This window comes from Micropterus dolomieu, linkage group LG15 (assembly GCF_021292245.1).
Source record: "Micropterus dolomieu isolate WLL.071019.BEF.003 ecotype Adirondacks linkage group LG15, ASM2129224v1, whole genome shotgun sequence".
NCBI classification, from domain to species: Eukaryota; Metazoa; Chordata; class Actinopteri; order Centrarchiformes; family Centrarchidae; genus Micropterus; species Micropterus dolomieu.
In genome coordinates, this window is record NC_060164.1 from 16,382,091 (window position 1) to 16,396,225 (window position 14,135).

Genomic DNA, 14,135 nt, shown 5'->3' on the forward strand with positions numbered 1-14,135 from the left:
CAGACAGAGAGTGATGGACTTCACATGACAGGATTCACAACTTGGATAATTTTTATGAAAAGCTGTTTTGTTTCTTTTGATCGGTGGACCCTTACAGACTAAAGGAATATAATTAATCAAGGAACGGACACATTCGGACTTAACAAGCACTTCAAAGTTAATGTGAGTCAGCACTTTTTTGCCCCTTTTCCTCTCTTGTAGCCATGCAGGTTACACCCGTAAATCTAGAAGAATTAGACTTTGGGTCTTGTTGTTTCCGTTAAATGAACTGAACAGTTGAATTGTGGAGAAGCTAACTGATCTAACAATGTGCAGCATGTCCATATTGACATATTGATCATAGGTTTAAACATTAACATTTGTAATAATGATCTAAGCAGCTTAGAAGCAGCTAAAGCAGGCGAACCCGTGGGGTTCAAGAGGTTTTATACATCCAAAGAACTTCTATAAAAACCAGACCAGACGTTAAATTGAGGCAGGCTTTATTTGTCAAAATGTGTTCCCACACCAGGCCAGTAAAGGAGATAGGCGGCTATTTGGGACTCGGCTCTTAATTGAAGTTTTAGGGTACACACACACACACACATACATACATATATATATATATAAATTTGAGCGAGGCCGAACTGGGTTTTTGGGGGGCGATGCCGATATTAAAGTGAAAAGGAGCCGATTTATGAGCCGATATTTCGATTTTGAGAGTAGACCCCTTTACTGTATAAACTACATTTAGAACCGGCCGATATTGAAGGCTGGTATATGTGTGGGCTATAAAACCTTTTCCTAAATAATAAAATAGACTACTGTCTCAAAAAGTGATCATGTAAACAATCAGTAACTTTTTACTGCTGGAAGGTGCAACTTTTTCAGTGAGAGAGAATATGCATGTGTATTTCACTTTGCACATAATCTGCCATAATTTCAATGTAGCATATTCACATCTAGTTTATCCCTTTACCAGCACTCTTTAATTCTAACCAAAGCTACGTGAAACCATTTCTTAACCACCATTCTGTCTAAATCATGCCGTCTACGATACAGTGACCTGCTGTTGAATGCATCTAATATTAAATGACTGTCTAAAACGAGGACTTGCAGCTTTAAGATTTCATTTAATGTTATAACTCTAACCAGCGCCGCTCTGACTACAGCGTTTCACATCTTCGTCAAAAAAAGAGGAGCTACAGAAAGCCTTGTTATTTTCTTGTTCTGCTCACGTTTATTGACATGACCGCTCCGGTTTATTCATTTCAGACATGCCGGCTATAACTGCAGACAGGCGGCTGTGTTAAATCAGTGTTTAAATTCAGAGGTTTGGATTTTTTTCTTATTAAGTTTATAAGGTACCCAGGACTCTCGGTTACAATACCACTACACTATTTATACATTTTAGTCCCACCATATTGATAGTATAGGACAGTTTTAACATTGTCGTATTCTGCTATTCTATCATATAGATCCTCCAATCCATGGCCAATGCTTCTGTGGTGTCTTTATGTACCTTTCTGAATTGTTTGATGTTCGTTATATAATTTCTGAAAATTTCTGAAAAATTTCAGTTGTATATGTCATGGTTTGGGGTTTTAGTTTTGTATTTCCTGTTTTACATTGAAAGAGTTCTTTGTTTGCCTTTGTTTGGACTGCTTCACTGGTTTTGACATCTCCCCGCCTCACCACTCTATGAGACTTTTGAAGCTGTTGACTTTGTCATTAAAATTTTGGACTGCATAATTCATAAAGTAAATATACACAAGTCACATGAGGAAGTACTTTATCAACATAAAACAGGAAATTACAAAATAATAATAAGGAAAATAATAATTGTATTTTCTAAGATTTAAAAGTAGGGATTATGTAGAAATCCAATACCACTCAAACACCATGATATAGAGCAAACAACCACATAGAAAGAAATATAACTAAATTAGCCAAGTTGTGGGTTAGCAAGCTTTTACAAAGCTAACATGCAAACAGGGTGAGACTTTCCCAGAACCAGCACAGCAGCTCCAGACAGTGATACTCACAACTGTGCTGCTACTATAGCTAACGTCACAACAGTAGCATATCTTGATAAACTAGATATTAACCTGAATGTCAGTGGGCAAGTGATTAATGGATGGAATAGTTGGAGTAGTGTTGTGTGGCTCTGAGCCTCTTTGTTTGTTTCCCAGGGCTTTGGACAAACACCAGATTTTTTCCACCGCCACTGAACGGCATGGTCCACAAAACATGAGGGAAATGTAAGACCAACTCATTCAGAGCCCTGTGATAAGGAGCAAACGGAAGTCACTCCTTTTGAGTCTCAGTAACAACTTTGGTAAAGAATCTGTGAATTCATCCTCATGACAGCAATGTTCATAAATGTTCCTTATATTCATAATAAAATTATAGTTATAGTAGATAAAAAGGTAGTTTAAAGGTGCGTAGCAATCATGGTAACAAACCAGGTAAAATAGTAACCAGTCATATTGTATTCCACAGCATAAACAGACAGACCAATAGGCACATCTAGGCAGTTTTATTGCACTGTAGAACAAACTGGAAGAACACAGCTTCATTTCAAGAAGCGGCTCTCTGAACTTCCACAAATACATTGCATGACCAAACCAATACAGTTCAAGTAAGTTTTTGCTTACAGGCTAGTAACTCTGACAAAATGAAATTACCAGGATAAAATCTTCTCCAAGGTCTAAGCCTCCTCGTATAATGCCAAATGTCCTAATACTATTCCTTACGTACATATTTATAAGATAGGTCAGACCAAATGTGGAGAGGCCAACTGACCTTCTTGTGGAATAATTAGTCTCATGAGTGTAGCATAAAACCATAAATAGAATACATCAAATGTTTTGAATGGGAAGAACACAACCTTAAAATGACATTAAACATAAATTATTTGCATTTTTTTAAAAATGACCAGTGTTTTTCCTTCCCTTGATACTTTTGTTTTTGCAGGTGAGTTTTAACTCACGCTGTGATAAATCTTATTTCAAAATGGATTTAGGTCTAATCCTCTCTTTCTCAGTAAGAAACAGAAGAGATGAGAAAAGAAACTGTTAAAAATTCTGATATATTTGCATAGACCAGGTTGGAAGTTAGGAATTGGCAAATCAGAGCTTACATTGGATCAGTGTGGGATAAGATCAGGAAAGACTTTACATGTAGGCACTTTATACTATACAATCTCATGTGCAGATTCAGCACTTACATCTTACACGCTTGACACTGAGAATCTTTTCACTCTGCTTAGCGAGATTTACAGTAATGACAGAAACAAACACAAATCACAACTGGTCTTTACAATCCTCCCTGATGGATGGATATTATGCAGATCGAACACTTGCTAACACAGCACACTAAAAACATAATTCTTTTTTGACTCAAACTCAGATGTAATGTCATAACGTTCCTAGGCAGCTATACATTTTCTGTGCTATATAGAAACATATATAGAGTTTGATTTAAGACCACTCTACCTCATTCTCTACAACCTGTCATTAAGACGCAACAACAGACCCTAATGTTACAGGTATAAGAATTAACCTTTGTGTTTTGTTGACATTTGCTCTTCCTCATTGTTTGGGACCCTACAGTCCCCAACATGGTATGGGTTATACTGTAGTAATAATAATAATAATAATAATAATAATTTTTTCCTTCTCTTCTGACCTTTTGAAAACCCAATATGATTTTGAGGAGGCAACTCTTCCCTTTGCCACAGACTGGGGATGCCAATTTGCTGAAGGTGACAAAATACCAAAGGAAATATTTCATGTTATATATATATATATATAAAGACCTTTTATTGTGCTTAAAAGGGTTTACAGTAGGGATCTATGAGACCCCAACCAATAGTAAAACCAGGGTTTGTCAACAGATATAATGAATACAAAAGGGCAGGTAAATAGTTACAACAGATAGCAAGTGGGGGGAAGTGCTTATAGGCTATATGCTGGGAGCTGATTAGGGAATTAAGAACAGGTGGTGGGTGTGGCAGTCACGTGATGACAAAAGGCGGGAAATATTGAGAACAGCATGGGATATCAGGCTCTGAAAATACAGGAATAATTGGTAAGTGGCAAAAGGGAAACTGGTAACACACATTCTGAGAGCTTTATTTTTTGGGGGGCCTATAAATTCACCACATTATCCAGCTGTGAATTGAGGGCGTTCAGTGGAGCTCCAGAAGGATTTGGATAAGTTCCATCTCAGTGATATTTAATTCATTTAGGCTAATGCTCTGATTAGAATATGGTAATAATATGAGAATGAAATAAGGTACCAAATAATAAACCAACTGACCAACCTCAACAAAATAATCTCTGAAAGTGTATCTCTAACTCTAAATTTTATCAATTGTGTATAGGGGAGCTGAACGTGAAGACATTTGGGAACCCCTGCGTGTGGATAAAAATCTCCAGCACAACTTAGGGTGGCGCCAAAGCGCAAGGGAAGAGGAAATGGAGGAAGTAGAGAAGGGAGGGAGGGGATCAACACAACTATTGGGTTAATCTGCCCGGAGAATTGCTCTAAGGCTTCAGCCGTCTCCACATCCAGCTAGATGATGTGTAAATCTTTTCAGCGGGTGGTTGGACTTGCCACCTGTCGGGAATGGTAAACAGGCTTCATTGCTGAAGACTGAGCTGACCTCTCTCACTGTTTTGCTGGAAAACGTTCACATTTTTGTGCAGGGTCGCCTGCATTAGTGAAAGGAACACGGACAACTTTGTCTGACCGGCTGCGCAAGAGAAAGTGAGCCACACGCATTAACTGACAGTGGTGAGATAATAAACGGAGTCTCTGAGCGCCCCTCTCGTATTGAAGATTAGAGGGTTGACGATGTCTGAAGGACACTAACAACAGGATTAGGTGTTGTGCAGTCTAACCTACTTCTCATCACTCCCACATCTCGTCCTCTGAATATTTGCGCAATGACCTTTGGTGCACTTGGAATACATCGGGTGCATCTGTGAGGTAAGGAAATCATTTTCGAGTCCAGGCTGTTGGGATTTATGGCATTATGTGAAGTTGTGTCAGACAGCTAAATCAGCCCTAACCACATAGTAGTTAGTATTTGGACAACGGCATCGTTTATTGGAGCCTGTTACGCGCAGGTGCCATCGCAGTCCTTTTGTTTATTATAAAATCGAAAACCACATATATTTGAGAGATAAAGGGTCAGTGGAGGGTTATCCCGCATGACGCACGTTCTACGGCTTTATCCAGGGACCATGCACGGTATTTCACACGCTTAACACGTAAGCCTACCCAAGAAACAACGCTCCATAAAGGCAAATGCAATTTGCAGAATGTGCACCAATTCAGAGACGATCGATACTTCAGGTATTCGTGTTTTAGTCTGCGTTACTATGTGTTTGCTAGGAGGGTCAAAGCCAACTAGAACATGCCTCGATGTGCTCTCAACAGGGACATCTAAAATTATTTCTGTGAGCTTTTTATATATAATATAATTTTAGAGAGAACGGGTCTGGGGAATACAACCAAATGAACCATTGAGAACATGGCATTTGTTCTGGAAAAAAGCAACATTTGTTAATGCTCATTTATAGAATAGACTGTTTCTGCAACGCTTTAAAGAATTTATAATTTGTAGTTCACCAAAAATGCAGTAAATCCAGAAAATACTTATGAGTTGATGTAGAGTGCCTCTGATCCTGACCAAACAACTGAGGTTACAGAAAGCTCACTTTATTGCACAGCATAGTAATGCACTTTCTTATGCCTTGAACTACAGTATATAATATACACAACAGAAAACAACTGGAGGCCAAATGTAAGCACAGAAGCCATAGTAATTGAGTGGCTCTGATCTGTGAGCGATATGATTCAGTAAAGTTTGACTTATACCACTACTACATTTTGTCAAGTTTAGGCTTTTAGATCTCCCTGAAGAAGATCAAGCACACTTGTTGCCCAAACCTGACACACATCACACATAATTTAACTGCATTTGAAGGGGTTGCTGAAGACAGCTGTTCATTTAGTAGGACTCAACCACTGAGATTACATATTTATATTAGTATGTGTATAGCACTGCTTACAGTGAACATCAAGAAAACACACGATCCCATTATCCTGTTCTTGACGGATGTGCTTAAAATGCTCTGCTTTCTCTTATGTAATTTTGTTCTCTCTGTACTACAGTTCCCAACAGCTACAGGTTTGGGTAGTGCCCTAGAAGTGTGCAGGGAATACTTAAAAAGCATTGCTACAGGATGCCTTCATCAGTTTAGGGATGGGCCAGTTCTTTCCAGAGGCTCACATTTGGGAAATGAGAGATGAAGAGTAGGGTGGCTCAGGCCAGCCAGAATCCATTGATATTCTGCCAGTGTCTTGCTCCATAGGCAGCCCATTGTCATGGCCCGCTCAGTGGGACAGCATCTGATGATTGAGGGGTATGGAAGAGATTTGAAAGCCAGCTTGGAAAGAAACTAAAGGTTAATTTATTGAAGGTTAAAGATATGTCTTCACAGTAATGGCTGATTGTGTGAGAGTTGCATGGAGAGGAGGTAAATCTAGCCCCAGTGGCTCTTTCATTTTCTCTAACTGTACCCTAGATGACATTAAAAAAAAGGGTTTTTAAAAAGAATCCAAGAAACGCAGGTGCATCTCAAGTTTCAAAGGGTGCAGCCTCTCTAACGTCAGGTGCAACAGTGCCACACTATGTGGCCACTCCGCGCTAGAAGATTCATGGCAAGCCCAGCAGAAAGATTTATCTGTCGCAAGGGTGTGAAATCGCAATGCTCTGCAGTATTCAGTCCATGGCCGGTGAGGGAGAGACAGATGCTCCATTGCTCTGGGAAATAAATAAGAGTTCAAAAAAAACAGCAAGCATTGATGGCTGCCCGAGCTCTGTCTCAGGTAGATGTGATCAAGCTGTATTTTATTTATTTATTTATTTATTTTTTGTGTGTGTGGAAAGGGAGAACACAAATGAGCAGAAAAGAGCAGCAAAGAGGAAATAACAAAAAAAGTCTAACAAATAAGAGTAACTTTTTGAAGAGTGCCTAGGAAGTTGACACTTAATTGCAAAAGTGTACATGTGGCTGCAGTGGTCAGATTGTACACACAGCTCAACACTGATTATTTTTTCACACTTTTTTGGTGTTGCACCTTCCAAATTTCCTACCGTCTGCTGTGAAAGGCACTGTTAATTTAAAGCTTACAGGGCATACATACAGTAAATCAGTTCATGCTTAGACATCTGAATTGATTTTACTTTTATTTAAACTGTATACTTGGTTGGAAAAGAAAATAAGCCAGGGCTACTGTATACTTTTCAGATCTTGTAATCATCAATAGGTTTAATTATTAAGATGTATTGACATAATATGCATGGTTTCCTCATGTTTTGATGCTCCGTGCCCAGGATTTACAATATGGACAATATGAGAGATGAGTTCATTGTTAATAGTCATTATCTAAAAACAAATTAAAATGATGATACTGTCAAAATCAACAGTAAAGATTCAGCGTTAGAGTATTCTTATTCATTTTGGAAGGGCCCATGGGTTAATGTGACCTACAGATCAAGAATACAACATTTATATCAGATCAGTCTTGAGGTGTTGTAAATATAGAGCCAAAAGCTTGTAACTGCATTAGGTCTTAGTAGAGCTTGACTAGCCGTCGTAGCTGGCAGCTTCAGCAGAAATCTATATTCAGGCCCCCACTGAAGCATGAAAGGAGAATATCATTTCATACAAGTTATCTCAGTGTGGTTACACTAATAGTCTCAAAATTAATTGAAAGGGAACTTGATATGAATATGAAAAACCATGCATATGGTTGCACTGCAGATATATTTCGTGCTTTCCTTCTCTTGTTGAAAAGAGATAAAGCAGAGGGAAATCTGCTTTTCTTGTCACTCAAACACAATGACTAGATCTGTCCTTTCTTGCTTGGTAACAGGTTTCTGAAATAATTTTATTACAAATATGTTGGATCATTGTTTATAGATTTGGTTAACAGACAGACCTTATTGATGAAGGGACCACAGTCAGATAATCTATAGTAGAACCTGGATGCAACAGAATGTTTGAGCAATTTGTCCCTCAGCTCCTGTTTTTTCACCTTGTTAAGTCTCTGAATGTAGACTACAGAAACTACTGCTGACTGGGCAGCAGTTCCTTGTGGAGACAAGGAAGCCTTTAGTGTTAGCTGTGTGTGTTTGGGAATGGTGGACTTTTGATTGGCATCACTGGCCCTTCTGAGGAAAATATGAGCCTGGAATGCTTCTTCCTTCCATCAAAAATGATTACCTAAGGTTCTTTTGAGAAGGGCAGTGGTCAACATTGGAACAATAGTTGCGCTGATTAGCTCCCCTATGTGCACGTCTGTAAGTCATATGTAACCTTTCCTCCATATGAAACTCTCATATGGAGACTCTTTGGAGTAAGAAAGAGGCTGCATAATTCTGTGTTCCCTGTATTGAATTGCCCATTGTCAAACTACAATGCCAATTTGTCAATTACACCTGCTGCAAAAGCTAAAATTGAGCAGTTATCATACTGTGGTGTGTGTGTGTGTGTGTGTGTGTGTGTGTGTGTGAGTCCGACCATGCCCTCTGAATCAATAATTAGAGGCTGGGTGCTGTTTGTAGCTTACTTGCCTTCAGTTAAAGTCCACCTAATGAGCAGGATCCAACGGGTGCGTCAGTAGGTGAACATTAAGCGTCATCTCCCTTTAGCAGCAGCCCTTGGAAGGAATTTATCATTTTTAATTTTTGCTCGAGGAACCACCAACGGCTCAAGTTTTGAGGGGAATCCATTTGAGAGAAGCAGATATGCAGATTATTTTCATCTATAATTTGTGAGGAAGTTTGCAAGTGTCCATATGTTTACTGATTGAAATTCTATTAGCATACATTAATATTTGCCCTAGCTCCAAATAAATAACTGCAGGACAAAAAGCAAATAAAGAGGAAGGAGGTGAATTATAAAACTATGATAATAGGTTAACTAAACAGTGGCTGCACCATTCGTAAGTGTGGACAGATAACATTGTGGCCATGTTTTAATTTCACACTTCAGCAAGAGAATTTATCTGTGCATGAACCCTCATGACTTTGCTTCTCATATTGGATCATGATGATTGGAGTAATAGAATATTTTAAATTATATTACTTAACAATTAAACTAGATAGATAGATCAGAGTTTTCCTATCTCTGGGTATTGCTTATTGCAGTAAGATTTTGAAGTATCAAAATGTAAATCTTGCTATGATGTTTCAGCAACAGCAAAACATATTTTGTCATGTTGGAAATGTAACTGTAAAAGGCAGTGAGCTGTAAACACAAAATTGGCGTACTGTATTAAAGTGGCTACAGCAAATGTGTTGGCAAATAGTGGCTTATTTAAACTTCCAGCAGACATGGAGGATCATTATTGGTTTCCAAGGTATATTCCATGTTCCGAGAACAGAACTGACAAATGGAATGCCCCCCCAAAGGACCGAGTTCAGAAAGCAACATGGCTGCGAAGAGCATCGACTGTCCACAGTTGTGGTTATATATCTCTTTTTGTGCATGTAACAGGTTTGCAAAGAAAAAAAGCCCAAAGTCCAGCCCAAAGGGAGTTCCCATCTCCTACAGAAAGCACTGCTCTGAACGGCTTGAAAACATCTCGTTTAGTCCAGCCCTTCACTTCCTTTACTTGTGACGTCACAATTTATACGTGTCATAAAGCTTGCCAAGCGGCTAGCGGGGTCAGGCTCACCCTCAAACCAACTAGTCTGAGTGGAGGCCCTTTAGCTCAACTCGTCTTTGTTTGGTTTTCCATTGTAGAAATGTTGCAGGTATTTTTTTTTCATATCACCTCACCTCCGTCGAGGTTCCAAGCGAGCTGGGGGATACTAAAATGTAACGTGAAAACACGACAGACTGATTGGTCAGAGAATACTCACTATTCACTGCATCGTCATTGCGTGCACCAAACAGAGGCCAGCAACAGAAGGTTTTATATTTTACTGTTTCGGATGGAATTTCATCACTAAATCCACTTCTGAGAAGTTTTGAGGTGAGAAATCAGCTGTGTAGATTTCTAGTCAAGTCTATCGTTTTGCACTATTTTTCGGCAAGGCAGCATAGATTGTCAGAACATCGGAAACAGTTCAACGTTTAGTCCTAAAAGACGAAGCAACTCCGACTCTGTTTGGACCTGGAATTTCACAATCACAACCTGTAAGTATGCTTTATTGGTTGTGAATTATATTTAAAATAAACACGGCAATGTAACTTCACAGACTGTTCAAGTGCGGAGTTGTTGTAAACATTGGCTAACGCAGCTAGAGTTATAGCTATAATGCTAATGTTACACCCGATGTGAAAGCTACTGAGCAAACGTTCAAATTGTTCGGCCAGTTTTTATGTAAAATTGAGTTGAAATATTTTGATTTTTGTAGTGGTTTATGGTAAGATGTGAAACAATGATGTTGTGGACTTGTAAGTAACTTATACCATCTGCTAGGTTACGGTCGCAGTCTGAAGCGGCTTTGATTTGGATCACACTAGCTTGTTTCTTATGACCCGCCCTTCTCTGCTTCTGATTGGCTAGTAGTCCTTACCTGGGAACTGCGCATGTGCGTGTAAGATGCATCACTCTGTAGCTCAAGAGCGGAGCGTACAACACGGGGTGAAAAGAGGAGCTGCAGCAATGTGCAGTATGAGGAAAAATATAGTGTTTTTTTTAAATTAAACCATGTAAACCTGTTCTGGTACAACCGCTAATTAAGATTTTGAACCTGAAAATGAGCATAATACCACCTCTTTAAAGTTGTTGTTGTTTTGGGGGTTTTTTAGCACTTTTTTTTTCTTTTTTGGGTCTAATTTAGTAAGAGTTAGACACAATACTGTCTTACCATTGCCTATAGGCATGCTATGATCATGTTATGTGTGAACTAGCTACTAATGCGGTGTTCACTGGTGCGGCTAAAATTAGCTAGGTCGATGTTGACGACAACAATGGAGGCTGTTGCTACAACAACACGTCCATCTTGTTGTCCAACCTGTCATGTTGTGTGGGAAATGAAATGCATCCAACTCAGGTCACCTCGGTTTTTTGACAGATGACGTCAACCCAAGTCCTGACCCAAGCCCTGAAGTCAGTGTGATGTAGGGTTAAAAAATAAGTGTAATAAAACCTGCAAAATCAGCAGTGTATCAAATACTTGTTCTCCCCACTGTATCCACTGTGTCGTTACTTGTAACCTAATCACTCTGTGTTTCTCTGAAATGCTACAATGTGTTGCCTAAGCTGGGCAGCCCGCCAAATTAAAGTGAATGTGTAGGAAACACTGACTGAACCTTGTGTTTGTTTGTTTGGTTTGTTTGTTTTTTTTTCTTTTTCCAAGCCAGGTCTTCAGCACTGTGTCTCTCTCCATGTTGAATAGACGGCTGCGTACAAGCGCAGAGGGAGGGGCAGGGCTGTGCGGTGAGGGAGAGCGAGAGGAGCAAACGCTGGCAGGACTTTACGGAAACATATTAATTAACTCAACATCAAACTTTCGGTATAAATGGTATTGTCAAATTTTATCTCTTTTGAAATTATATCGGTATACCTCATTAAACCGCCCAGCCCTACCCAAAATGCTGCCACACAAACGGTTTAAAGTGGCAGGGACATCTTCTATACTAATTTCACCCTCTCACTCCATCATGCTGATATTGAGATAGTTTTTCACCAAAATGAGAAATTTCGTCACGTTTTAATACTGTGAGATTTTGTGGCACGAGATCTCATCACACCTTTATTGTGAACTCCGTGAACTCAATGAATGCTCCAGCTGACAAGCCCAACACTGATGTGGAGCTGTACACTCAAACAACCTCGCCAGGCGCAGCATCATCAGTATAATGATGCTCAAATTGAAATCTATCATTTTTGCGTTCAGAATTTCCAACATGTAGGTTATAGAGTTGGCAATATCACACAAATTGAAAAAGCATCAAGACCCAAGGCAACTCAAAAGGCCTTTGGAAGGATTTCAGCCTCAGAGGGATGAATCTGGAAGCACATAAGATCCACCCTCCACCTCACAGATAAAAACGTCTCCAAATTCTCATGCTCTCCCTCTCATTTTTGAACACACATTCAAACATACATGTACGCAGCTCTCCTTGAATATCTATTTCAAGCCTAAAAATAGTAAGATGCACACAATGCCACAGAGCTGTGAGGCAATCACAGGTCGTGGGAGCCCGATATGATTCCAGGATGACATTTTACTGATTATGCTTTAAGTCAGAGATAACAAAAAGCATTTGGGTAGACACTTGTAGCCTTAAAACTCCAGGTAGTGTGAAAACCTCTCCACACACAGTCAGCTGCTCAATTTAAATGAACAGTACGGACCGTAAGACAAGTTAAAAATGCAAATAAACTGTAAAGATGGTCATTTGAGACCTGTAGTGATCAACAGCCATTCACGTTCATTAACGTGCCACTATCAAAAGTTATTATTAGGCTATAATTATTTTGGCTAAATTGTTTTGGTTTGTGGTATATTCCTAATGATCCTCTCTTAAAAAACTATCATTAAAATACAGTACACCAATGGCTAGAACATTTGGCTGGAAAAAGTTAGCATTAACAAATTTTAATTAAAGCCATGTGCAGATGCTTGTTTTGTGCTGCTCTGTTTTTAATTATTTTATTGTTTTTTACTTTTGCTTCATCAGTTTTCCTTTATTGCTGTATGAAGCAATTTGTAACATTTGTTTTGAAAAGTGCTGTCTAATAAAATGTTTATATTATGATAAATCAAAACAAATATAGCATTGATGTGTGTGTGTGTGTGTGTGTGTGTGTAAATAAAGTTGTTTCTGTATTTGCATTCAACAACATCTTGCATGATAAATGAGTATTTTCAGTCATGCCGCTGTTTACACTCTACAACAGTTTGGCGTAGGAGGGGATCCTCCTTGTGTGTTGATAAACTAAACTTGTTTGTATGTGTTACTGAGATATAAACAGCAATTATATCTGATCATCGTCCTGTCTATAATTTTACTGTTGACAACTCACCCCAGACCGTACCGCTTACAAAGACCTGATATGCATACAAAACATTAATCTAAGGTCAAAGCACAGCGTCAGGAAAATTGATTCTAATAAGGTCTTGAATTGCATAAAACGGCACACATAGTACATACTCTTTCCTTCACCCGCAGTTTTTAAGCTAATTACAAGTTCTTCATACACACACACACACACGATGGGATACAGATTGAGACAACAGATTTAGATTGCTTTATAGTAAATATATTGTTGGTCAATTCTACGATCAGCAGGACACTCTGTTCCATTCTTTAGGAGAGTAAATACTGAATGCAGTCTCACCGGACTTTGAAAATGCTTGAGGAACATGAAGGAGATTGGTGCCTTGTGACTTGGGATATCTGCTGGATGTATAAACTGAGAGCATGTCTGACATGTACTGTGGAGCAATGCCATTAAGAGCTTTTTTTTATCCCTAGCGGAGGATCTCAAATTGTATTCTGAAAGAATTGGGTAGCCAATGAAGGTTTCTGAGGACCAGAATGATGTGTACTGATTTTTTAAAATTTTATTTATTTTTTGGTCATGGTTAGGTGACTTACGCCTGGTGGATTTCATAAATGTCAGATACACCGAACCAGTTATTCATCATATCCTCCAAAATCCCATATCGGCCTGTCACTGACAACTATGCTTCATACTGAAATTGAATTGCGTACACTGGTTATGTGCACATGTCTCTGCTGTATTTTGCTAAGGTTATACCAAAATCAACAGTGTTTCCATGTTTTGGGTTAGAAGCCGATCATATCGTAAACGTCATATTTCCATCATTTGAGGTTTGACTGGCGTTGATTCATCTTATTGCACCTTATTCTTCTGCAGTGGTTTAATGTTGCCATACTGGAGAATTGGCAGCAACAAACTTTATCTCTCGAATATTTGCATAATGGTAATGGATGAAAATGTGCAACAGTTTGTATTTTCTTTGCTGATTTTCTGGAAATTCAGTTAGCAAGACTAAGCTATAAAAATTCAGAACATCAGTGTGTTTGTGTGATAGTAACATTTAACTGAACAGAGACTAAACTGTATGAATATTCATACAGTAGCTGTAG

General features: G+C 38.9%; 1 protein-coding gene across 4 annotated transcripts in view; it reads left to right on the forward strand.

The window, feature by feature from the left end:
- Positions 1 to 4,494: 4,494 nt before the first annotated feature.
- Positions 4,495 to 14,135, forward strand: part of LOC123983872 (protocadherin-15-like) — a 225,915-nt gene continuing 216,274 nt past the window's right edge. For all 4 annotated transcript variants that reach the window (XR_006828318.1, XM_046070298.1, XM_046070299.1 and 1 more), the window contains exon 1: positions 4,495 to 4,974. The gene's annotated coding sequence lies outside the window, so the exon portion shown is untranslated. The remainder of the gene's footprint in view (positions 4,975 to 14,135) is intronic.